This window comes from Schistocerca piceifrons, chromosome 2, assembly GCF_021461385.2.
Source record: "Schistocerca piceifrons isolate TAMUIC-IGC-003096 chromosome 2, iqSchPice1.1, whole genome shotgun sequence".
In the NCBI taxonomy this organism is placed as follows: domain Eukaryota; kingdom Metazoa; phylum Arthropoda; class Insecta; order Orthoptera; family Acrididae; genus Schistocerca; species Schistocerca piceifrons.
The window spans coordinates 1097164853-1097189616 of record NC_060139.1 but is presented as its reverse complement, the minus strand read 5'-3'; the positions used below and the strand labels follow the sequence as shown (position 1 = coordinate 1097189616).

At 38.7% G+C, this 24764-nt stretch overlaps 1 long non-coding RNA gene and 1 pseudogene across 3 annotated transcripts in view; one reads left to right on the top strand and one right to left on the bottom strand.

Annotated features, from left to right (window-relative positions):
• Nucleotides 1–24417, top strand: part of LOC124777555 — a 28445-nt gene extending 4028 nt beyond the window's left edge. For 2 of the 3 annotated variants that reach the window (XR_007015750.1, XR_007015749.1), the window contains exons 3-4: nucleotides 23594–23757; nucleotides 24329–24417. This is a non-coding gene — a long non-coding RNA (uncharacterized LOC124777555). Of the gene's footprint in view, nucleotides 1–23355; nucleotides 23451–23593; nucleotides 23758–24328 lie in introns of all 3 variants that reach the window. The other variant, XR_007015748.1, reaches the window with a different exon arrangement.
• On the bottom strand, nucleotides 12768–12885 carry LOC124778791 (annotated as a pseudogene).
• Nucleotides 24418–24764: the final 347 nt, after the last annotated feature.

Genomic DNA, 24764 nt, shown 5'->3' with positions numbered 1-24764 from the left:
CTCTTTGAGAAGGCCGTTGGCAGAATGAGGCTCACTTCTTATGCTGAAAGTCTCCGGCCGCCAATGCTGATTATTTATCAAAATTTAGGCAGTGGCGGGGATCGAACCCGGGACCGAAAACGTTTCGATTATGAATGAAAGACGCTACCCCTAGACTACGGTAATGTGTATAAATGACCGACTAGAGAACGTCGGAAGATGCTGGAGGCTTTTCGAGATTGGTATTACATGCAGAGAACCTAAAACCGACTCATTATTTTTGAAAAGTCGTGTGTATTTGTAATTATTGTTTGTTCTGCTGAAGGACATACGGAAACATGTGACGTTCCATCTACGACAACAATGTAATTATGATTGAGAACACAAAGAAATTACTCTTCCTACAAATTATGAAGAAATCAATCCCCAAGTATGTGACTGCGAGTTTTAAAAATTCCATAACTCCTGACAACCGTTCTGCACTAGTCCTGCGCACAACAGACAAATTACCTCGTCTTGCCACTGCAGCTTCGTGAACAGGAACATGCTGAAAAATTTCAAAAGCAATACTGCAATCCATCTAGAGTTCAGTGCGTGGTCAAAATAACTGCAATAACTACTCCCATATTTTGTTTCTAGAGAAATTGAATGAGCAGGAGGGATTTGGTCGACCAGCCTTAAAACGTCGTAAAAGAATGAAAGAAACCAATAAAGACTTTACTTTGCTGCACTTGCAATATAGATTATTTAACCACTTACAATCCTTACACAGATTCAACTATTCCTCAATGTCTATAATCAATAAACACGTCTCTGGGCATAACAAAGATACTAATATACGTCTGGATTCAGAAATCCCAGAAAATCCCTCCAGTGCGCAAGCAAGCAACAGCTACTTGCAGCAAAAAGTTACATTACTAAAAAACCTCAGTTAATACCCAAGTCTCCCCCGGCGTTACCAGCACGACCATGGCAGACTGCGACTTCTCATGTCGCGCTGCTTCTCTTCGCCGCAGGCTGCGTCCAACCATTGCCAACTCCTCTCAACAACTGTTCGCTCTTTGCTACTCGCGATAATAATATCTCAGACTCAGAGTTTGTGTATGCACATCACAGCAGAATCATTGGTCCACTTTGCAAAGAAGTATTAGCATACAGCTTTCATGACCCCCACTCTCCATTTTTAAGAATTTTGTGGGATGATTCTCGTCTAACATGTTCGCAAGGAGCAAATGCATAATTCTTATACAACAAAATTGAGAAAAAGAAATCAGATGTTTTACAAAATTGGTCGAATACATAAACGCAAGCATAAGATTACAAAAGTCATGTACATACTAGGAAACTAATAAGCTGTACAATGCAGTCAAGAAAAAATTATAAACAAGCATCATCTTGTGCATCTAAGAACTCATCTCCACCTGACACCGATAGTAATTTGTTTGACAGGATAACAAAATGCTACTTATAATTCACCAAGAGTGTAAAAAATGTTTTTCAGTTGTGTAGCTTTTCGACTGAATTGCAAAGGCAAGCACTCGTATCTGCATGGCTTTGGCGGTAGTTCATTTGACACGATAAGAAAATGTTATTTACAGTTCTTCAAGACATTAAAATTCATCTGGCAATAGTAAACTGGGTGAAGAAACAAACATTTTCGGTTCAGCTGACGCAGGGAGACCTCACACTTTGTCCACTGACAACAACACCAAAGTATTAATATATTCGTTTGACGACACACAACTTTGTTGTGTAAGCAGTCTCAGAGACTCAATACATACATTATATCCTCTGACAATCAAACCAAAATATTTTAGTGTGGCAATCCTTTTCATATTCAGGTAAAGATACTGAACACAATCAGTAGTAATAGTATAAGGCATTACTGTAGCATGTTAAGTACCAAACAATTCATGAAGATCATAAAAGCACTGGTGTTGTATACCTTTGAGAGAACAAGCTCTCATAACTGACATAGATCAGAAGTGTCGTATATGACACAATAACAGGAACGAATCAGTGATTAAATGAATAACAGTAAGCTATATACACTTGAATATAAAATTCAACATTATGTGAATAGGAATATAAGCTAAGTGCTCAGTTAATGACTCAAAACACGAATTACCACAGATAATTACATAAGGTTGACAGGTTTCTTGAAGTACAGTTGTAAATATGAAGTTTAGGCCGACCACACAGTGGCAAAGTTGTTCTATATAAATTCATTTTCTGATGTTACAGTACACAACCTACAATAAAATATAAGTTTTTATCCAGAACATACGAAATATGTGACATATAGCATCACTGGATGACATATAGATTTGACCAAAGACATCAATGGTGTCATATTTAAACAATATTGCAATTAATCATAGATCCCAGTGTTGATATATACATTGTAATTGCAGTTGATTTAAATTATCAGCCAGAATTACAGGTCAACAAAAAAGGTAAAAGTTCATCCAATTTCTATATTACATACATAAGAAAATATGTGTGTGAGCATACATGCAACTCCTTCATATAGGTTATATGGGATTTGAGCTCAAGGTATCACTGTCAGTTCAGATTTCATAAATACTTTTTCTTACAAATTTAACCATTCAGTAGGGGGAAGTGATAATTACAAGTAAATAATTATTATTACAGAACAGTTATTTCATTTTTCAAAAATCATAGTAATGTTTGCACGATGTTCATCGAATATAAAACTGCAAGTAGCATCACAAGGTCACTACCGTCAGATGTTAAATGTCAACTTGTCTGTGTGTGTAGGGTCAGGATTGTATAGAGTTATAATCTTATGGAATCAGAATCGTATTGTGTCAATCTTATGGAGTCACAATGGAGTCATAGTCTTATGGAGTCAGAATGGTATGGAGTCAGAATCGTATGGCCATACAGTGTTAATCACAACAGCAAAATAAACACAACATTCAAAAGGCATATCTTATAAAGCAACTCATAATGACATAATTTACTCTAAGATGCAACACAAAAATGATGTATCCTCGAACTGTACAGTAGTAACTGAAATAAATGATTTATTAACGGAAAATGAAGCAAATAGCTTCTCTTCAGCTTCAGTGTTGATAATAATAAGAGAGGAAAAAATCTTCCTCTTACAATCATTAACATGATAGAATCAGCACTGTATCACTGCTGTAGCAGAACGATAATAAAAAGTCCTAAATAAAATTGTTTAAATAGAAAGGCACTAAAGTATTGAAGTAACTTATTTTACAATTTTTTTTACAATAGGCACGAAAGGTAGTTGACCAGTTTGCATCAAGGCGTAAAAATACTACAAACTGAAAAGAAAAAGTTTCAAAGTGCATAATATTTTTTTATATACAAGTCACAGATCAATGTTTCTAACGCGACAGACAACTGCAACATTTGTATTGTTAGAATGTAGCTTGCTCGCTACGTACGTTATCCCCCGATCTGAAAATATTGTTTACTTCATACAAATGCACAGAGTTCTGTGTTCTTTTTTACTACTTCCGCAATAGGGGAAATTCACTTACGACCGTGTCATGCACAACAGAAATACCTTTCTCAATTCAGAGCCACTCATACACAGTATCTCATATAAAATGAAGTCAGCAGTTACACCACTATAATTCATGACCCACTTCACAAAATATGTACCTACAGAAAAAGTCATCTCATGTAATTTCCTCAAAAATAACACAGTGCTCTGTCTGGTAGAGGTAAAGCGAAATGTGCATTACAAATTACCGCAAGGCACAAGAAGCTTCATTATATGTGCAAATTGTCTTCCTGAAGAAAAAAAGGATTATCTTTGAACTTCAAAGCTAAGTCTACTCTTCTGTACCAAGATCTCAAAAGAGAGGTTCCAAACTAATGAGATAAGATAACAGTATTGAATTTCAATCAGATACTTCACCAGTAAACTTAGAATAATACCAGCTGAGTATAAATTGTTCACACATGCCTTACCATTCCATATTGTTATAGTGCAAACATAGATGCATAAAGATTGTCTGCTTTCACTGTGTTATCACTTTGTAAGACTGTGCTTAGCAAATTCAAAGTCCTTTTCCAGAGACAACACAAATGATAGATAGCCTCTATTTATAAGAATTCCCTATTAAGTTGTTTGACGGAAAGAGATACATTAACAGATATACAGATCAGTCAATGAGTATGAAACAGTGCTGAAAGCTACAGTAAGAAAATGTACAGCTACAGCTGGGGCATCTTATGCTCACCACTGCAAATGTTTCCCACAGTGAACCCTCTAGGCTACTCTTCTTTTTACATTTTGATGTCGGTATATGATGAAGACTTCTTGATTTGTATGTACGTATGGTTTCAAGTTCCACAGTATTTGCATGTGTGATTCGCCGTAAGCGAAAAGGACCTTCATACACCAAGAAAAACTTGCTACTTAAAGACTTTTGTTTATAACATAAACGATGCGAATTGAGCAACACTTTCTTATCTCCGTGTAAATTCTTCACTTTCAATCGTGGATTCTGGAGGTTCTTCATTTTTTCTACGGGTTCCTTGATTTATTTCAAAGCTAAATTGATTATTTCACGGTGTATTAAAGGTCGTTGTGTAGGGAAGGCTACTAACTGTTTTTCAAGATCTGCTGCTGGTTTATTCTTTAATACAAGGAGTGAAGCAAAGTTGTAGAATCAGTCGGTAGTTCGTTAACGATATTTTGAAAATCGGATAGTTGTAAATCATAATTTTTTCTGTTAGCAATACAATCTGCAAAGTTTACCTAATTCTTTCATAATGCCTTCTGAATGGTTACAAGATGGTACAAAATGTGATACAAATACTGTTTTAATTCTTCCACGTCTCAGAATTTTTAGCTGTGTATTATAACGAAATTTTGGGCCATTATCAGAAATTACTTTGTGGTCACATCACACTACTTTCAGAAAATTCCTTACGAATGCTATAGAAATAGATTTTGCAGTAGCTTTCCGTAGAGGTGTGAATGGTGCAAATTTAGAGGTAAGCTCAACAACTACAAAAACAATTGAATGAGATTATTTAGATCTAGTAACAGGACCGAATATGTCAACAGCAGCTAATTCTCTTAGTTTCACAGGAGTGATCGGAAATAGTGGTGTTGCGTGCATTTGCGACAGATGGTTCTGCCTTTTCGTATTTTGCCAAAATAGTACGAGTTCGCTTTTCCATAGTGTTGAAGCAACATGGATCCTGAAATTTCTGAAAACATTTCTTAGCACCAAAGTGTGGTTAACTGGGGTGTGTGTACCAAATGAGTTTGTTGAGGTGTTCATCTGGGATGCACAGTATCCAAATAAGAGTGTCAGGACATCTACGTCTGAATAAAATGTTGTTACGTACAAAGTCGTAATGTTTTATCGCAGCATTTGATTTGTTTTGCCATTCCTCCTTTATGTCTTTCCAGACTGGATCCTTCTCCTGTTCATGAGCAATATCACATAACGAAGATGAAATAAAGTTTTCAAAGGCCATTTTTGCCATTTATAACAAACTAAAATTATTTTCTTTGCAATCTTCCTCATAACTCTGGCCTAAACCAACAGCTGCACGCGAAAGTGCATGAGGAATAATGTTTTCTGAGCCTGGAATGTATATCACAGTGAAACTGAATTCCTGAAGGCACAAAGTCCAACGTCTTAAGCGATCATGATTTAGTTTAGCTGTCATAAGAAACTGGAGTTCCCGACGATAGTTATGTACCCTAGTGTGTTTATCTTGTAGAAAGTAACGTAATTTGTCAAATGCCCGAACTATGGATAATACTTCGAGGTCAGTGACAGAATAGTTCCGTTCGACTTTTGTTAAGACTGGACTGACAGTAGCTATACTGTTTTGTGTAAGAATTCTTTTTGTACACCAAGACCGGATTTTGAATTGTCTGTGAAATGGCAAAAATCAAGAGACAAAGTGTGACAAATCAGAAGTGTGATAATATGGATGTATTAAGCAATGCAGTTTACAGAGCATCATATTCAGTCTGGACGACGTCATCCCAGTCCGAAAGTGTATTTTTAACTGTGAGTTGACCTGTGAGGTGTAGATAAGTTCTTCAAGCAGATGAAACTTGTATAAAAATTGATGGGACCTAAGAGTGCTCTAAGTTCTCCCTTGTTTATAGGTACAGGCATTTCGTCAATTGCTTTCAGTTTTTCTGGATCTCTTGATATGCCTGTTGTAGAAATAATGTCGTCAAGAAATTTAATTTGGTTTTACCAAATTATGATTTTCCCAAACTGACTGTAATGCCATGCACAAGGAATGTCGGTAATGGTTCGCTCAGTTCCTGGTTGTGTTCTGTCCACGAATTTTCTGCAACCAAAATGTCGTTAACATATGTGGTGATCCTGTCTTTTAAATGCTTACGTAAGATAATATTCAGACCTCGGATAAATGCAGAAGATGAAACATTGGAACCAAATGGTAATTTCCAAAATTGGCAGTAATTTCTAAAAAGGAGAAAGGCCACATATTCCTTACACTCAGGATGTAATTCGGTTTGCCAAAAGCAAGATTGTAAATCAAGGGAAGACATACCTTCCCACCATGAAATTTCTGTAATAATTCGTTTAGTGATTGTGGTCAACCTGTTTCTTCTTGTATTATAGTGTTGATCAGTCTGTAATCGAGAACAAGTGTAACAGAAACGTCGTTCTTTTAACAACGGGTTGTTGTATGAACTCATAGCGTGCTCATTTATTCCCTACTCAAACATCGATTATATTTCCGGCTTAAATTTTTCTCTATATGTTGACAGAATATGGTAAAAAAAATTATTGTGTCCTTTAATCATGAATTCATAAAGAAAATTTCGTATAGTTCCTGTATTGTGAGAAAAAATTCAGAATGTAACTATAAAATTTCTAATTATTCATGTGCGTCTGCCTCAGAGTCTACTTCATTTCTGAATACCGTCTTTTTAACTATCTGTTGTGTGGTAATAGATTGTTTAGCTTCACAATGAAATGTTGTTACGTCGTTCACGCAATCTTCAGACAAATTCAATGAGTGTTGAGTATCGAACCGAAAGAGAAAATGCAAACAGTTCATGTCTTCATCTTCCTTTGTCAACCATCCTTGAAATTTAAGAGTTACAGGTACCATATTTGTTTGTAACGTTACTTCAGAATCGCAAAAATTTGACATCGCTTTATATTCATGCAAAAACTCTACACCCAAAATTGCTTATGTTGACAAAAGCGAAACTATGAGAAAATTTGCTGAAAACTTGTGACCCAGACACATGAAAACTGACGAAGTTTGATTACGTATATCTACAGTCTTTCCTTGAATCACTCCCTTCAATTTAGTTCTTAATAGATGAAAAGTTGGACAAACAGATGATTGAGCACGTTTACTAAACACTGGCCCATTAATCATATTAACTGGGCTAATAGAATGAAGTGCAGGAAGGAGCGAAACGTTTCCTATTAAAATTTTTACGATAGAATGGACAAGTGTTTTTTCACGGTCGGCATCTTCTCGTAACAAAGTGTGTCTGATGTCATAAAAACCTACAAAATTAATATGGTTAGTGTGCACACTGTCGGCAACTGCAAAGTGTTGGTTTGCAGGCGTGGCTGATGGTCATTCTTATCGTTTTGCCTGAAGTTGTGGCATGGGTTGGGTGGTCTGATTTCTACAGTTGCACCACACACGGATTTTGAAGTCCTACGATCACGGATATTTTAGTTTGATATCTCAGCATAATTATTTCATCTTCCGTAGCTATTATTAATATTAGTGTCCCGTGGGCTCGTTGCCCTGATTTCTACAACCTGAGCACCATGTTCGGAATTAAAATTTCTGCGATCACGCCAATTTCAATTTACTCTGTCATTACCATTATGTTTGACATTGTCCTTACTGCCATAACGTATACGTTCATACGATTCACGAATTATATTCCTGTACTGACAATTCCGACGGTCACGAGAATCGTTTCTGGTGCACCTGTAATCTGTACTGCAGGGCCTACGTGTCACATTGTGCCTATTTTCGTCGCGTCTCTCATCGTATCCTTCACGCAAATTGCATCTGCGTTTTCGGTTACGCTGCTGATGGTAATTTTTCCGGTATTGATTATTGTTGGCCGGCCGTTGTGGCCTAGCGGTTCTAGGCGCTTCAGTCCGGAACCGCGTGACCGCTACAGTCGCAGTTTCGGATCCTGCCTCAGGCATGGATGTGTGTGATATCCTTACGATAGTAAGGTTTAAGTAGTTCTAAGTTCTGGGGGACTGAGGACCTCAGATGTTAAGTCCCACAGTATTCAGAGCCATTTGAACCATTTTTGATTATTGTTGCCTCTTTGTGTTTTGTCATTATTGTCAAATTCAAGTTCTTGCAAAAGAGCTCGAAAAGATTCCAAGTCATCCTTACAACGTCTGCCAAAACTATGTGGCACAATCTGATAGGTAATTTAGTCAGACAAATGCGGATTAATTCCGACGGCCTGTACGGATTAGTTAAATGTCTGTTTATGCACATAAAAATACTGCGCAGTAGTTGAGAAATTCGATTGTTCATAATTTAGCGTCATGATATGTTTTGTTTCCCGCGATCTTGAGTTCTTTCAGACCAGTTAGCTGCCAAGAATGCCAGATAAAAACCACCGTACATGTGACATTCACGTGCAATCGATCTCATTCTTGTTGCAGGTTTTCCTTCGAGATAACTGCTGATGAATTCAAGTTTGTGGCCAATTGGCCATGTTGGGTGGTAAAGAATAGTCAAATCACTCCCTAGGGTGAATTTCATTGCGAAAAATTGCGAAAAATTGCGAAAAATTGCGAAAAATCTGTGAGAAAATGTTTGTAATCAAAAACATCGTTTTATGAATTGATGAGACTCTTCTCATTCCGTAACTCGCATTCAAGTCACTGTGACCTGCAAACATATCACGTCCACGAGAGAGTGATTAGCATTTCCAAAGTAGTGCGTGCACTGTGATTTCCAATGTGATAATCATTGAAACTACTTGTAGCGTTATCACGACCGATAGTTTCTTCGGTATTGGCTAAGCTGTTACTGCATCTTTCTTACGTCAAGTTTATTTTGCTGATTAATCGTCATCTGACCTTCTTTGAAACGTTACAGAAATTGAAGTTTGTTGTGGATTGGCAGGAGACCAACCCACTAGATTTAGAGGAAGCCGAAAGGCACGCGTTTTAGCTCACGCAGGCTGGCGTGAGGTCTGGAACAGGACAAGGAAATTAGAACTTAGAAAAACGGACGCAGATGGTGGAATACTTAACTTTAATCCAGTAATGTTGAACGTAGCTCTGTACATTATTTACAATATCAATAGTAACTGAACATGGCGCCTTGCTAGGTCGTAGCAAATGACGTAGCTGAAGGCTATGCTAACTATCGTTTCGGCAAATGAGAGCGTATTTTGTCAGTGAACCATCGCTAGGAAAGTCGGCTGTACAACTGGGGCGAGTGCTAGGAAGTCTCTCTAGATCTGCCGTGTGGCGGCGCTCGGTCTGCAATCACTGATAGTGGCGACACGCGGGTCCGACCTATACTAACGGACCGCGGCCGTTTTTTTTGCGTCACTCTCACGGGTAATTCTTCGACACGCTTTGCAACAGTCATCAACTGATTTTGCGTCTTTGAAACTTCAGTGTTAATCTGTAACTGTAATGACTTCATCTTTTGTACTAATCCATCTATTTGCAATTCTTGTTGTGACGTCTGTTGTCTCAACTCCCCAACATCAACAGACCATACACGGTTAAGTCTGGACTCAAGATCATTAATATCAGACTTGAGTTAATCGCATACCTGAGTTTTTAACTGTTCTGATTTCTTCGAATTTGCGATTTAAACTGTTGCTAATCTCACCTCGAAACAAATTGAAGTTCTATTCCTGTTTGCTACTAGATTCCTTGATCTTGTCATTTATCTCGTCACGAAAAAAATTGAACTTCTCTTCCTGTAGCTTGAAATTTTGTTCTTGTTTGTTAATCTCATCATTAAATTCTCTAATTTCTTTATTGGATTTTCTAAACCATTTATTACTAGATTTTCTCATCTCATCAAGTTGAGGTAGTATTAACTATGTAGCATGATTGTTGAAACAGGGTACGATAATATTATTTTGCTCTGTAGAAGTAGAAGCATTACCCGAATCTGTCATAACAAAATCAGAATGTGCTACCGTGTTTTGACTACATGAACAGAGTGTTATTCCCTGCAGTTCGTCACGCATCACCGGCAAATAATTAATATAAACTCTGATCATTGACAGTATTGTTCGTATGTTCCCTGAGGTCATTATGCCAAGAAGAATTTTCTACATTTTGCCTCAAAATTTCCAACACTTTATTTGAAGCTACCTCTACAGCGGTGTTCATTGCTGCCTACGCTCTAGTATTCTTTGTCGTTGCAGCAATAAAGAATATAATACAAAATGTAAAACAACTATCTTACACAAAACCATTAACTTCACTGTTATAAAATTAATCCTGAACTAGTAAAATTGCTGAAATAAAGAGTTTTGAATTAATGTGAAGCAGTGGGCAAGGAACAAAAATGCTATGCAGCAACTACTGTCCTATTAGTATTGCATAAAATGTAAATGTAGTAGCAACACGAAGCATCTCTAACTGTGAAATTGTACGACGAATCGAAATCCTGTCAGGGTTGGCAGGTGAAACCCACTATTAATTGTTTTTAAGAACTTGTATATGTTTGTAATTATTCTTTGTTATGCTGAAAGACAGACAGAAGTATTGATTTTACATCTCTGACAATAATACAATTATTATTGACAACAAAAGTAACAGAAATTGATTACTCTTCCTCAAGTATCTGACTGCGAGTTTTAAAATATTTTCTAACAACTCCTAACAATTGTTCTGCAATTCTGCTGTACGCAACGATCAACCTTCTTGATCTTGCCACTGCAACCACATGATAAGCAAAATTCTAGATATATTTCGACAGCAATACTGCAGTCCATGCAGAGGGCAATGCTTGGTCATAATAACTGCAACAACTACGTCGATATTTTTTACAGGGAAATTAAATGATCGGATGAAGTGTGATCAGCTAGCTTTAAACAGTGACCTCCACGTTCGCACACGATCTGACGCCATCATGTGCGTGTGCCTCCGATACCAGCTGATCTATCCGACTGTAGAAACAGTGTTATTGCAGCAGTTACTCCTGACACATTGATCAAGGTTTCGGTACAACCAGCCTGTCGACTCGATGTGTAATCGGTGTTCACACTGAATAATTATAGGAAAAACTGTTTGTGTTTCTCTTTCATTTGGTGTATTATTTATAATTGTAAGGTGAATGTAATATATGCTATAAAGCCCTAAAATCCGTATATTCATCTTGGAACATCCTGTATTTCTGAAACACAAATCCAGGACGATTTTGACGCTGCAGACAGAAATTCGTTTATAATGATAGTTTTCAGTTACAGTTATTCACTCTTCAATCAACATTCATAAAATGCTGATGTGTCGTGTTTTACTTTACTCTATGTGTCCTGTGGCAGGGTTCCTCAAATTTTTCAGTTAGCGTTTTTGTTTTCGACCATACGCAGTTAGAAGCGACCCCCACTCGGTGTTATAGAGGTTGTTAGTATAAACTACGTATTGAAACAACCAATTTACTTGTCTCCAACCTGAAGACCCTCTTTCCTGAAACGCTGAGCGATTAAATTCGTCCGCGGAACATTTCACAAAAAGGTACTTTACCTAAATACTTAGTTAATACTTTATGATGAAAACAGTAGATTAAAATATCAACAACTGAAAGGAACAGTAAGAGGTGGGTAGCAAAATTAAAAAAGAATATGCTATTCAATAATTTGTCGTATGCTATTTGACTACAACGAAGGATAGTTTACTGAAAGGTGGGAGAAGATAATTTTGATTTTAATCCGATGTATGTGGCTGCCTGTTCTCTCACGGACGAATGACCGTCCCTGATGGCATCACGTGACTCTCTGTGTGTCTGAAGGCTTCCGTTTTCGAAAATGACAACTAATTGGCTGGAAACGTCAGAACGGCCGCTCCTAATTCCAGCACTAAGAGAATTCTGTAATAACGTCAAACCAAAAAAGTGTCCTACATTTCCCTGAGAATTCATATTTGGTTTGAGTAACAGAACCCTTCCGCAAACGTTCCCTGAGAGCATGGACGTTGTATTTCTGTTTAGAGACGTTCATGTTCATACTCCGAAGAGACGTACATTCTTGTTGTGTTCTCGAAATAATTCCGATGGATGACAGAATTTTAATAGTAAATTTGTTTTACGAAAGAAACGACATTTTCAGATTTATTTAGGAAGAAAATTTTTTTGTGCGACTTTTTATTCTAATAGCCGTTGCAGGGCTCGTGTTGTTGACAGCCGTCGCACTTTCTTATGCAGAAAAGTGTGGCAGAACGGCATTCCATTTCGTCACTTAAATTTGAAAAGAAAAACCACAAATCTAAGTCCACGATTTTTAGTCTGATTGATAACCAACTCCATTTAGTACTAAAACATCCAAATCTGCAGAAATTTTATCGGCAACTAACGCTTATCAGTGTAACGTAGCACTCCGCACTCCGTCTTTAGGCCACAAGTGGCCCATCGGGACCATCCGACCGCCGTGTCATCCTCAATCAGGATGCGGATAGGAGAGGCGTGTCATCAGCACACCGCTCTCCCGGTCGTTATGATGGTTTTCGTTGACCGGAGCCGCTACCATTCGGTCGAGTAGCTCCTCAATTGGCATCACGAGGCTGAGTGGACCCCGAAAATGGCAACAGCGCATGACGGCCTGGATGGTCACCCATCCAAGTGCCGGCCACGCCCGACAGCGCTTAACTTCGGTGATCTGACGGGAACCGGTGTATCCACTGTGGCAAGGCCGTTTCCATCAGTGTAACGTACAATTTGAAAAATGAAGGACCATTGCTTCGATATACATCTTCAGCATGAAATCCAGCTATTCTTCCTGTCATTGCTGCTACTCCCGTGGCGCACACTAAGAGGTAGTTAGTTTCCAGCCCCTATCAGTCAATATTTAGATCGTTTTTTTAAATACCTTTACGTCTAACAGGCATCATTTGTGGCCCAGAAACAGCGAGTCTTCCTGCGCACTTTCTGTATAATACAGTCTGACACGTGTCAACAACTAAGCGAAGTGATTACTAATATCCAAAATACGTCTACTTCCTGTATAATTTGATTTTTTTTTTCATTCGTCTGTGGGATGGTGCCCTCGGATAATGTCATACGTTCTTACTGAAGTTGGTAGCTTGATATTTTCGCCTACAGTAGAAAGTCTTCAAAGTTTAACACTGAATGCTTATGAAAAAATCTGAACGTGTCTTGTCATTAAAATTACCCCGAAATTATTGGCCATAGTCCACTGAAACTATCGTCGGAATTAGATATTAATAATTTGGATGTAGCGGCACCTCTGAGTGCGCAACAAAGGGGTATGCTAGAGAGATTCTGAAAGATTTACGTTTAGAAACTACATAATAACCATCGTGGTGTGTTGAGGCTTCAATTACAGACTCAGCTCCTGCAGGGCAAATGTTCTTACCATCTGTATGTAGCCTTCAGTGCATCGATAGTATGACAATTCATGAGCTGGAATGGCGGAAAGACTGAATTTTGGTGATACTGTTTCTGAAAATGCTTGTTTGCAGAAGCAGATCTCGTTGCCTTACCAATAAACGTGTGAATTCTAAAGAAGACAATAGCTAAGGTGCTGTACAATTAAATGCTGTTGCCCACAAAAATAAACCAATGTGGAAAAATGAGATATGTTTCCATGAAGCAACTTTGACATGGTTATGAACAGGCGAGGAACACATTTCCGGAAGCATATACAAAGAGAAGTATGTAGAGTAATGAATTTATGGACACCGAAAGTGCTGAAGAAGCATTATAATGATCCCAATGGTAGTACAGAATTAATTACCATCGTGGGTGAATAGAATGCATCTGAATCATGATGTTCAACATCCCAAATTTACAGGGTGAGAGTATTTGAACTCTATAAAATCAAATCGTCATAACTTCTGAGCGGTTTGCGTTATGAAGTTCAAACTGCACAGTTGCCCGGGGGCATGATGGGAATCTGCATGCGCATGCGCACGTGAAGCTCACTTTTATTTGGAACGGTTCGTCAATCAGCAAAATTGGCGCATTTGGAGGACTGAGAATCCGCATTTTGCGATCGAGAAGTCTCTTCACCCTCAACTTGTAGCTGTGTGGTGTGCAATGTTCAGTCACAGAACAACCTGTGCAATATTCTTGATCGCACGGTGATTAACGAACGGTACATGATGGTTTCGGTAGATGATTTCATCGTCATTATCCAGAGTGACCATGATTTCGATAAGAAGTGGTTCGTGCAAGACGAAGCTCGACCCCGTCGAAGCATGAGAGTCATGTCCTGGAGGAGCACTTTGGGGACTGCAGTCTGGCTCTGGGGTAGCCAAAGGCCACTGGCAAGAGCCTCGATTGGCCGCCACATTCTCTGGATCCGAAAACATGCAACTCCTTTTAGTGGGGCCATATGAAAGACAAATGTACAGCAATAACCCGAAAACCATTGCTTAGCCGAAAACAGCCATTCACGAGATCATCGACAGCATCGATGTTCCGACACTTCAGCGGCTCGTGCAGAAGTTCGCTATTCGTCTACGCCACATCATTGCCAGTGATGACAGGCATATCGAACATGTCATAACCTAAATCCGAATGTCTTAGTGACGTTTGAATAAAATCTTTTAAAACGCAAGTTTGTAACTAATTTACGTTTTCTTCATATAGTTCAATAATTGTCACCCTGTGTGTCGTCGCACAAACGTTTATAATAGTAACACACAGTTCATCACCGTGAATTTAAGAGACAGAGAGAAGGACAAGTCCAATAAGTCACACGTATTCACGGGTGGACATAAAAAAACTGGATTCTGGGTTCCACTAGCAGAGGTGAAATGAAATGGAGCACAAAGAACACCAGATCCCCCAACATATCAAATGCAAAATGCGATATGGGCAGTTAGTTCGATTTGGCGTAGCTTCGAAAGTACATGAAGTCTTAGCAACGTGAATGAGGCGCGAACGGACGAAGCAAGCAGCTATCTCATCAGACACGTTGAAACGTCATACTGAGTGCCTCCACCTCGAGACAGGCGTCTGCACTGAACACATTCGACGAACGTGCGGCAGCCAGCGTCCGGGGCAGAGGCCAAAGCAAACCGGAGTACCGACTCTATTCCGCAACATGCCGTCCCTTAGTTGAATTTCAGCAGCCGCTCACCTCACTACTTGTCAAAGGACAAAATTTCGCGAACGACGAAGAAAGTTCTTCGAGAATGTTCGTATTAAGTCCTTACGGTAATCTGTGTAATATTTCTAACGCGGTTTCAGTTTTCTCGCCTTTGTGGTGTTGGATTTTCAGTAAAATTGGTGCGCTGATTTTGCCAAGGACCGGCCATAAACTAAATAATTAATGTCGTTCCTGATCTTTCATTGACAGGCGCTTGTGTGTACCGTTGTCCACTAAGGAAATTAATTATCCTCATAAACTCAACATTTCATACTGAAACATTTACGTAAATATGAACACACAATTTCTAAGATTCTAAGGTCGTAGTCAACATTAGCACTCTAAGCCGCCGCTGACGTAAGTAAAATTTAACCAAATTTTTGGGTCTATATAGAAGCTTGACGAATTACTATCACTGCTTCTGATGCGTTATTCAAATATGGTGATAAAATTTCGTCCTTTATGGTCAATATAGAAATTGTTGCAATGGCCATAGCTGATTTTCTATACTGCAGGAGCAGCATATTCTGCGATTTATGTTATGCTTTAACCCAATTTCGTTATAAAATTATTATTTGTACGAAACCCACTTGGTCCAAGAATCATGAAATAAGGCTGTACACATGGAACAGGCGTGGAGATACTGGAAGGTATAATGGTAAGACAGAGATTTAGGAACCAGGTTTTAAATTGTAAGACATTTCCAGGGGCAGATGTGCACTCTGACTACAATCTGTTTGTTCTGAACTGTAGATTAAAGTGAAGAAACTGCAAAAAGGTGGGAATTTAAGGCGATGGAACCTGGATAAACTTAAAGAACCAGAGGTTGTAGAGACTTTCATGAAGAGCATTAGGGAACGATTGACAGGAATGGGGGAGAGAAATACAGTAGAAGAAGAATGGGTAGTTTTGAGGAATTAAATAGTGAAGGCAGCAGAGGATCAAGTAGGTAAAAAGACGAGGGCTAGTAGAAATCCTTGGGTAACAGAAGAGATAATGAATTTAATTGATGAAAGGAGAAAATATAAAACTGCAGTAAATGAAGCAGACAAAAAGGAATACAAACGTCTCAAAAATGAGATCGACAGGAAGTGCAAAATGGCTAAGCAGGGATGGCTAGAGGACAAATGTAACGATGCAGAGAAATATCTCACTACGGGTAGGACAGATACTGCCTACAGGAGAATTAAAGGAACGTTTGAAGAAAAGAGAACCACTTGTATCAATATCAAGAGCTCAGATGGAACCCAGTTCTCAGCAAAGAAGGGAAAGCAGAAAGGTGGAAGGAGTATATAGAGGGTTTATACAAGGGCGATGTACTTGAGGGCACTATTATGGAAATGGAAGAGGATGTAGATGAAGATGAAATGGGAGACATGATACTGCGTGAAGAGTTTAACAGAGCACTGAAAGACCTAAGTCGAAACAAGGCCCCCGTAGTAGACAACATTCCATTAGAACTACTGCCTTGGGAGAGCCAACCTTGGCAAAACTCTAACATCTGGTCAGCAAGGTGTGTGAGACAGGCGAAATATCCTCAGATTTCAAGAAGAGTATAATAATTCCAATCCCAAAAGAAGTAGGTATTGACAGATGTGAAAATTACCGTACTATTAGTTTAATAAGTCACTGCTGCAAAATACTAACGCGAATTCTTTACAGACGAATGGAAAAACTGGTAGAAGTCCACCTTTGGGAAGATCAGTTTGGATTCCGTAGAAATGTTGGAACACGTGAGGCAGTACTGACCATACGACTTATCTAAGAAGATAGATTAATGAAAGGCAGACCTAAGTTTCTAGCATTTGTAGACTTAGAGAAATCTTTTGACAATGTTGACTGGAATACTCTCTTTCAAATTCTGAAGGTGGCAGGTGTAAGATACAGGGAGTGAAAAGCTATTTACAATTTGTACAGAAACCAGATGGCAGTTATAAGAGTCGAGGGGTATGAAAGGGAGGCAGTGGTTGGGAAGGGAGTGAGACAGGGTTGTAGCCTATCCCCGATGTTGTTCAATCTGTATATTGAGGAAGCAATAAAGGAAACAAAAGAAAAATTCGGAGTAGGAATTAAAATCCATGGAGAAGAGATAAAAACTTTCAGGTTCGCCGACGACATTGTAATTCTGTCAGAGACAGCAAAGGACCTGGAAGAGCAGCTGAACGGAATGGACAGTGTCTTGAAAGGAGGATATAAGACGAACATCAACAAAAGCAAAACGAGGATAATGGAGTGTAGTCGAATTAAGTCGGGTGATGCTGAGGGAATTATATTAGGTAATTAGACACTTAAAGTTGTAAATGAGTTTTGCTATTTGGGGAGCAAAGTAACTGATGATGGCCGAAGTAGAGAGGGTATAAAATGTAGACTGGCTATGGCAATGAATACGCTTCTGAAGAACAGAAATTTGTTAACATCGAGTATAGATTTAAGTGTTAGGTAGTCTATACTGTAAGTATTTGTATGGAAGTGAAACATGGACGATAAATAGTTTGGACAAGAAGAGGATAGAAGCTTTTGAAGTGTGGTGGTACAGAAGAATGCTGAAGACTAGATGGGTAGGTCACATAACTAAATGAGGAGGTACTGAATATATTTGGGGACAAGAGAAATTTGTGTCACAACTTGACTAGAAGACGGGATCGGTTGGTAGGACATATTCTGATGCATCAAGGGATCGCAAATTTAGCATTGGAGGGCAACGTGGAGGATAAAAATCGTAGAGGGAGACCAAGAGATGAATACACTAAGCAGATTCAGAAGGATGTAGGTTGCAGTAGGTTCTGGGAGATGAAGCAGGTTGTACAGGATAGACTAGCATGGAGAGCTGCATCAAACCAGTGTCTGGACTGAAGATCATAACAACAACACGAAAGCCAGTTGTATGTATGTGGATTTGAATAGTACATCTTATTTGATATTCGTCCAAGGTAAATTGTAAGTATTTAGGTTGTTCTGTGTTTTATTAAGGTTTGTCTAGTAAGATGTATGTCATTATGTATTGTGATCGGTTTCGGTATATTTTTAAACAACACTGTTACGGTATCTGGATCTGGATCAAATTATTGCTGTATGCTGTGTAACAGAACGTTTTCAGTTGATGTTGTATAGCTGGTTGTTTTAAACGTAAACTGATTATTCCATTAACCATAGAGTGGAAGAAGGCGTGCTTTTGTGTTTCATAAAGGAAAGAGTTGGCATTTATTATATTATCTGTGTTGGTAAGTTTCCTGTATATGTCAAATATGTGGCGGTTCTTGTCTTTGCTAATTTCAGGTCAAGGTAGTTTGTTGAATTATCTATGTCCAATTCCACAGTAAATCTAGTATTGGGATGGACATTGGTAAAAGTGCCAAATGGCCTATTATTGATGTCTGTATAGTTTCCATCAGTCAGTATTAAAGTGTCATCTACATGTCTATAACAGTAGATGAATTCACTGAGAATTGTCCACTGTGAACTGAAAAATGTTTCTAATGCTGTGTTGAGAAATATATCTACAATTGTACCATCTACACAGTTCCCATAGCTACTCCATTTGCTTGGGTGTAAATTATTCTATTGAATTCGAAATAATTTTGGGGTAAAGAAGTCTTAAAGAAATCTATTATTTCATAAGTTTCTGGGATAGAAGTTTCTCTTTGTTGTAAAGTATTTTCTTTTATAATTTGTATTTTTACCTGTACAGGAATGTTCGTATATAGGTTTTTAATGTCAAAAGAGAGAATTATGCCATTACATTTGATTGCTTTTACCAATGTACGAAAGTTTCTTTTGGTATGTTTCTTATTGTAGTATGTTCAATTTTTTACTTGTCAAGTGTGTTGCCGTTTTGAGACAGTTTACAACTGGGCACATCTGAGTCGATATTTTATGTCTCTTTGCTTGAGCACATAACATTGGCGAGTGTGGGTTCATAATAATACACGATTTCTGCCATTAGCATTTCTTCACTATTTTTTTATATATTACTTTAGTTGTGCTGCATATTTGTTTGCTAAGTTGTGTTGTAGATCTGTGATGTTCTTAGTCTCTGTCCGATTTCACTGCTATTGCATCGTTTACTTGCAATTATTGATTTATGTCTTAGAAAAACACTGTATTATGACTTTGATTTTTTATGTATTTTGGCTTATTTAACTCCTTTTCGACAATTTTTGATTTATTAACTACTAGTTCATTTTGCTTTCTAATTGACACTCGTGTCATGTCAATTGCTATATGTTTAGTGGTTGTTAGATGTTTTGTGGAATTGTTGTGTAACCTAGGTTCTAAATTACATATCAAGCTTTTGGTAAGTTATTTTCAATTTGTCTTTGTGAAGTTAATATTTGTGATATTTCTAATCCTTGTATGAAATTGGAATGGAGAGCGATAATCTTTCACTGTTTGCTTATGTAGTGTTGGGTTCACTTTAGCTAATTAAACTTAATAAGCCATATGCATACATTTAGAAATGTAGTCATACTTATATTATCACTCAGATGTAAGTGCAGTACGTTTACCTTTTGGTGTAACAAATCGCTCCTCAAAACCATCTCTTACAAACCCCAGGCAATAACTATAGGATGAACCACCCACACCTTCCACCTCCTTGACCTCTACCTTCCTGTTTAGGACCATCCTACCCAGTTAACTAAAACACTAAAATATCTTCGACTGATAAGATGGAAACATCATCTACTGATATAATTGCGTAGACTTCCGCGGCCAGAGTCAGACGACATAAAAGTTTTCTGGGTATGGTACCACGTCATAATGTATAAAACTACTGCTGCTGGAGAAAACCGACGCTTCGGCCATGGCTGCAGCGGCCTTCTTCTAGGCCGCATTATGATGCGTTACAACACCCAGAAAACTTTTGTGTCGTCATCTACTGATCATGCGCCAAAAAGCGAACAATACACTAAAACGGGTAACAGGCCAAACTTGGGAACTGCGTCCCTCCTCTGTCCTACACATCTACAAAACCTTTATTCGATCCATCCTTTCCTACGCCAATGTTTCATTTATATGTTCCCTTCAAAGTTCTATAAGTCCCTCCATATCCTTCAACTCATGCACTCCACCTCGCTTTCTGGATCCGTTTACCTTCCCCCACATGGATACTTTACCATCTCGTCAAAGTCCCACTTCTCCTCACTCACATTCAACACCTACACCATCCACAATCTTGACTCCAATAACCCTTCAGTTTTCCCTCTAATTTCCAGTCGAAGTACGCAACCATGCCTCTATGTGTATGTCCCACCAAGCCGACACCTGCATATCCTCCACATCCTCTGCCAAAGAAACTACACCCGTTTCCCCCTCCTAGACCAGGAACTCCGTCCCGACATTTACCCTTCCTACCAACTTTAAACCCACCCTACCCATTCTACCATATCAGAAAGCTCTTTCCCTCCCATCCTCACATTCCTCTACCCCTTTTCCCCTTCCCCTTTCGCTCCATATCTCCTTTCGCCTTTAAATTATAGCCTCACCGGTACCCCTCCCTACAGCCCTCTCCTTGTCTCCCAGAGGCCAATCCTACCACAACGATCCGAGGCAGCAGCTCTCCATCTTTATTCCATCACCCTCCTACCCTCCTCAGCCACCAACGTTTTCCCCCCTCAACAAAATACTAGCTGTCCCAGGGCAGGTCATTCCCGTTTTAGTGACAGAGAAGAGCTTCGTGGAAAGATGAGCATTTTTTACACCGTATTTTATGTGAACTTCTGTTACTTTTCATTTTACAGTTTACTATTACTGTCTTAAATTAAACATGAAGGAAGTCATGTTTTCTCCACATGTAAATATTTCCACTACTTTCAACCTCATTTTTTGGGGGAAGGGGGGGGGGGGCAAGGAGGAGATAAATAATAATAAAAAAGCAAAAACACTACAGCAGCGAAGGGCCGATGGAGCGCGCTGTGGTCGCTTATACCATGTTGGGGCACACGTAGCACGTGCACAAGGTCGGCCTTCTTTGTGCTTTCAGCAACTCAGTAGATATCATACCGTCACGTTGCACATGGAATGCTGCGGCCCAAGTGACGATGAATTTACGCTAGCAGTTGAAAGTCAGCCGAAGTAGGGGTAACCGAGCCACAAACCGCCACAAAAGACGAGTTTTGAAGTTTCATAATTACTAACTGCTGTTACTGTTTACAGTAAAATATGAAAAACTGTGAATTGTTACAATTCTTTACGTTTTAGTGCACAAAAAATGTTAGCACGATTGCCAAAAGCGATAGATAACTTTAAAAAATCCTGATAACAGTTTTTTCAGTTTATTACGTGGACCCCACAAATGTCCACCCTCCCCCCAACCCCCAATCTGTGAAGCCTCGTTCAGTCTCATTGCATCAGATCCCGATTTACGAAGTCTATGATATTGCCCTGGAGTAACTGTTGTGGTCAAGGTCCGTCGAAATCGAATATATATGGGTTTCTGATCGAACGAAAGATCGCGCACTTTTTTGGAACACTGGAAACAAAAAAGAGCGTAGTTGATATGAAAAGTATGAGGAACACTAATTAATTCTACGCAAGTTCTTCAAGCTGAAAATCATATTGATTTAATATGGCTATCGAAAAACCTATAGACACATTAACTACTTGTGACAGGGCGATAATTAAATCCTGAAGTTAAATTCAGCATTGGAATCAATCTTCAGTGGGTAAACGCTCTCTGACCTAGCGTAACAAATTGTAAATAGACATATTACAGCAAAATATCACATCGATGTCAAATACTTTAAAAACGATCTGTCTGCTAGTTTCTCGTCTGATCTAACCGTGCAGTAACATTTCCGTCTCTACTTATCACAGCAAACATCGTCGATAATCTGTTTTGCATTTTCCGCTATTTATTTGACCTCAAACTTTTTATTCTCTGCTCACTTTTCATGATTTCGAATCAACAATTCCTAGTTGCTGCAACAGAAAATCAACTCAACCTTCCTAGGTGCTGCAATAGAAAATCAACTGAACCCTATCCAACTTTCTGGTGAGGGATGACTATATGTTATTTTATTCTAATACCTGTTCACGCAATTGTGAACACCCTCCTGTAACTCCGTACTCCAAATAATTCGTTTACTCTCAGTTGTCCCTATGTTTCTGTACCACAATCTTCTTTCGAAACTCCCTTCTGACTTAAGTACTAATATTTGATAAAAGCATAGAAGAAAGTTTTCTTCTACCGCGAGAATTTACCTTTAATATCTCCCTTCATCCTACGTTATATTGCTTCCTAATTAACATAACTCGTCCGCTTCCCCGAGAACTGAGATTTCGATTTTCGATGTTGTTCAACTTTGTCGAAACCTACTACGTTCTGCTCCTGTATTTTGTGCTAAATGTAGTGTGCAGAGAGAGATAATAGTTCGTGACAACAATATTTTACAGTTATTTAAAATCTACCTTATTATCAGCCAGAAGGGTATCTCGTTCATGAATCTTGGTAGTTTTGTCGTTTCCGCTTAGATTTCTAATGTTCTACAATTTTGTATTACGTTCTTCGCTGTAGCAAGGAGATACGTACCACACAATCTTGGCGATAACTTGCAACCCTCAGTTATATTCAAAATAAGTTGCTGATCTTCCACTTGTATTACACATAGTATTTTTGCGTGTATAATATATTACTGCTCTGCCTCTCTACATTGATCGTCTCAGGATTTTATTCCACAACCCCATACATACGTTGTCGAAGGCTTGTTCAGATACTGGACTCTCTCCAGTCATCCTTCCATCACTGCCATCAATTGAGAGCTACTTGTCTGCTATCTTGTATGTAAACTGGCACTTGATAACCACCATCCATTTTTTCCTTTTTTTGTACATTATTATAACAGCCTACAAGCCTAAGATGTCAATAAGTTCGTATCTTTGCTTCAGAATTAATCGCTATTGGCTTCTGAATTAATGTATTGGTAACGCTTTGTTTGGACTTCATGCGTAGTACTAATAACCTTCTGGTCCTCACAATTTCCCATGATTTTACTTGTTTGTAAGGTGTATCACTCACTGTAGCTAATCTACCTAAACTCTCGCTATTTTTTGTTTAGATTTGCTGGATCACCTTTATCACTCGTACCACGTTTCTTCAACGCAGTGCCTGAATATGATAGTTCTTTAGAACTCTCAGGAGAAACTTCCGTAGGTGTGTAACTGTCTGAACAATAGTTTTCTTTTCATATGTTGTATCTGTGTCTTTCGGACTGACGCTGTCTTTCAATACATGTACGATGACTGCAGTTACTACGAGTATGTGCTGTTCATGTGCTACGTATCTGTGGTGTTGAGGTGGGGCTGCAGAAACCCGCGTTACCGGTGCCCACATACGAGCGACGTTCATGGTGTGCATCACATGGACACCAGTCGTGGTGATATGAAACAAGCCGTGGTGGACCTCGTCAGCTCAGAAATCGCAACTAGAGTTTTGTGGCCACCATAGAAGACGACATGAGGTTTGTGCATCAGCTTCCGCAGTTTAAACACTGCTACACATTTCCATATAATTTAGCATTGTTACATTTACACCTTATGTGATGGGGAATTTCAAGAACTATTTTTAAGAATTTAGAGAACTTGTCACTAGCATTAACAGTAACAAAAGACGTTAATTGTCATTGAATAGAACGCGTTTTTAAAGAAGTTTATCTTTTATCTTCATTGTTATTGTGATTTTCTCTTTATTAATTGTAAGTTGTAGCCTTCTATAGCCTGACAGAACTCGTTGGTATAGGCGATAACATAATCTCTACCCAAGAGAAGGGTTTTATATGTAAAGAATAATTAATACTGAAAAATTGAAGCGTAGAGACGTTTAGTCATCTGAGCCAGTAACGCTCAGAACAGAAGTACTGGAATCACACCCGATGCTATCCCTAGTAATTCCCTAGCCCTCGTTATGATTTAAACATCCAGCCATCTCTTTGATCAGATATCAGACAAAACACTGCCCTTCCCGCTAGCCAGGTATATGTACTGTGTTGGTCTCGTCGGTGCTGACTGACTGGCACAGCTGCTGTGTTCCAGGGGTGGACAACTCGGCCTCTTCTGCCTGGTCTGCCTGCTGATCCTGCTCATCGTGCTCCTCCGCTTCTCTAAAAGGCTCAGACAACAACGTGAGTTCAAGCAGTATAGTGTTAGTTCTCTCCGTGGTATGAAGCATTTCGATTTTCATACATTCTGTGTGCTCGTTTCAAAATGTGAAATTACACGTAAAGCAGAAATAAATAGTAACACTGCAAAAATCATAAAACAAGAAATATTAGACACTTTTCGAATTAGCATTAATATTGCTTTGCGGACTCTGTGCAAATTTTTCTACTCTATCTTTAAAAATAAGCGATAGGCACGTAGAGAAAAATTATATACATTTTTATATTGGCAATGTGTCAAAGAAGGCGCCAGTCAAAAGCCTAAAGGAAACAGTGAACGGAAAGTTAGGGTCAAATTTATATGGCATTAA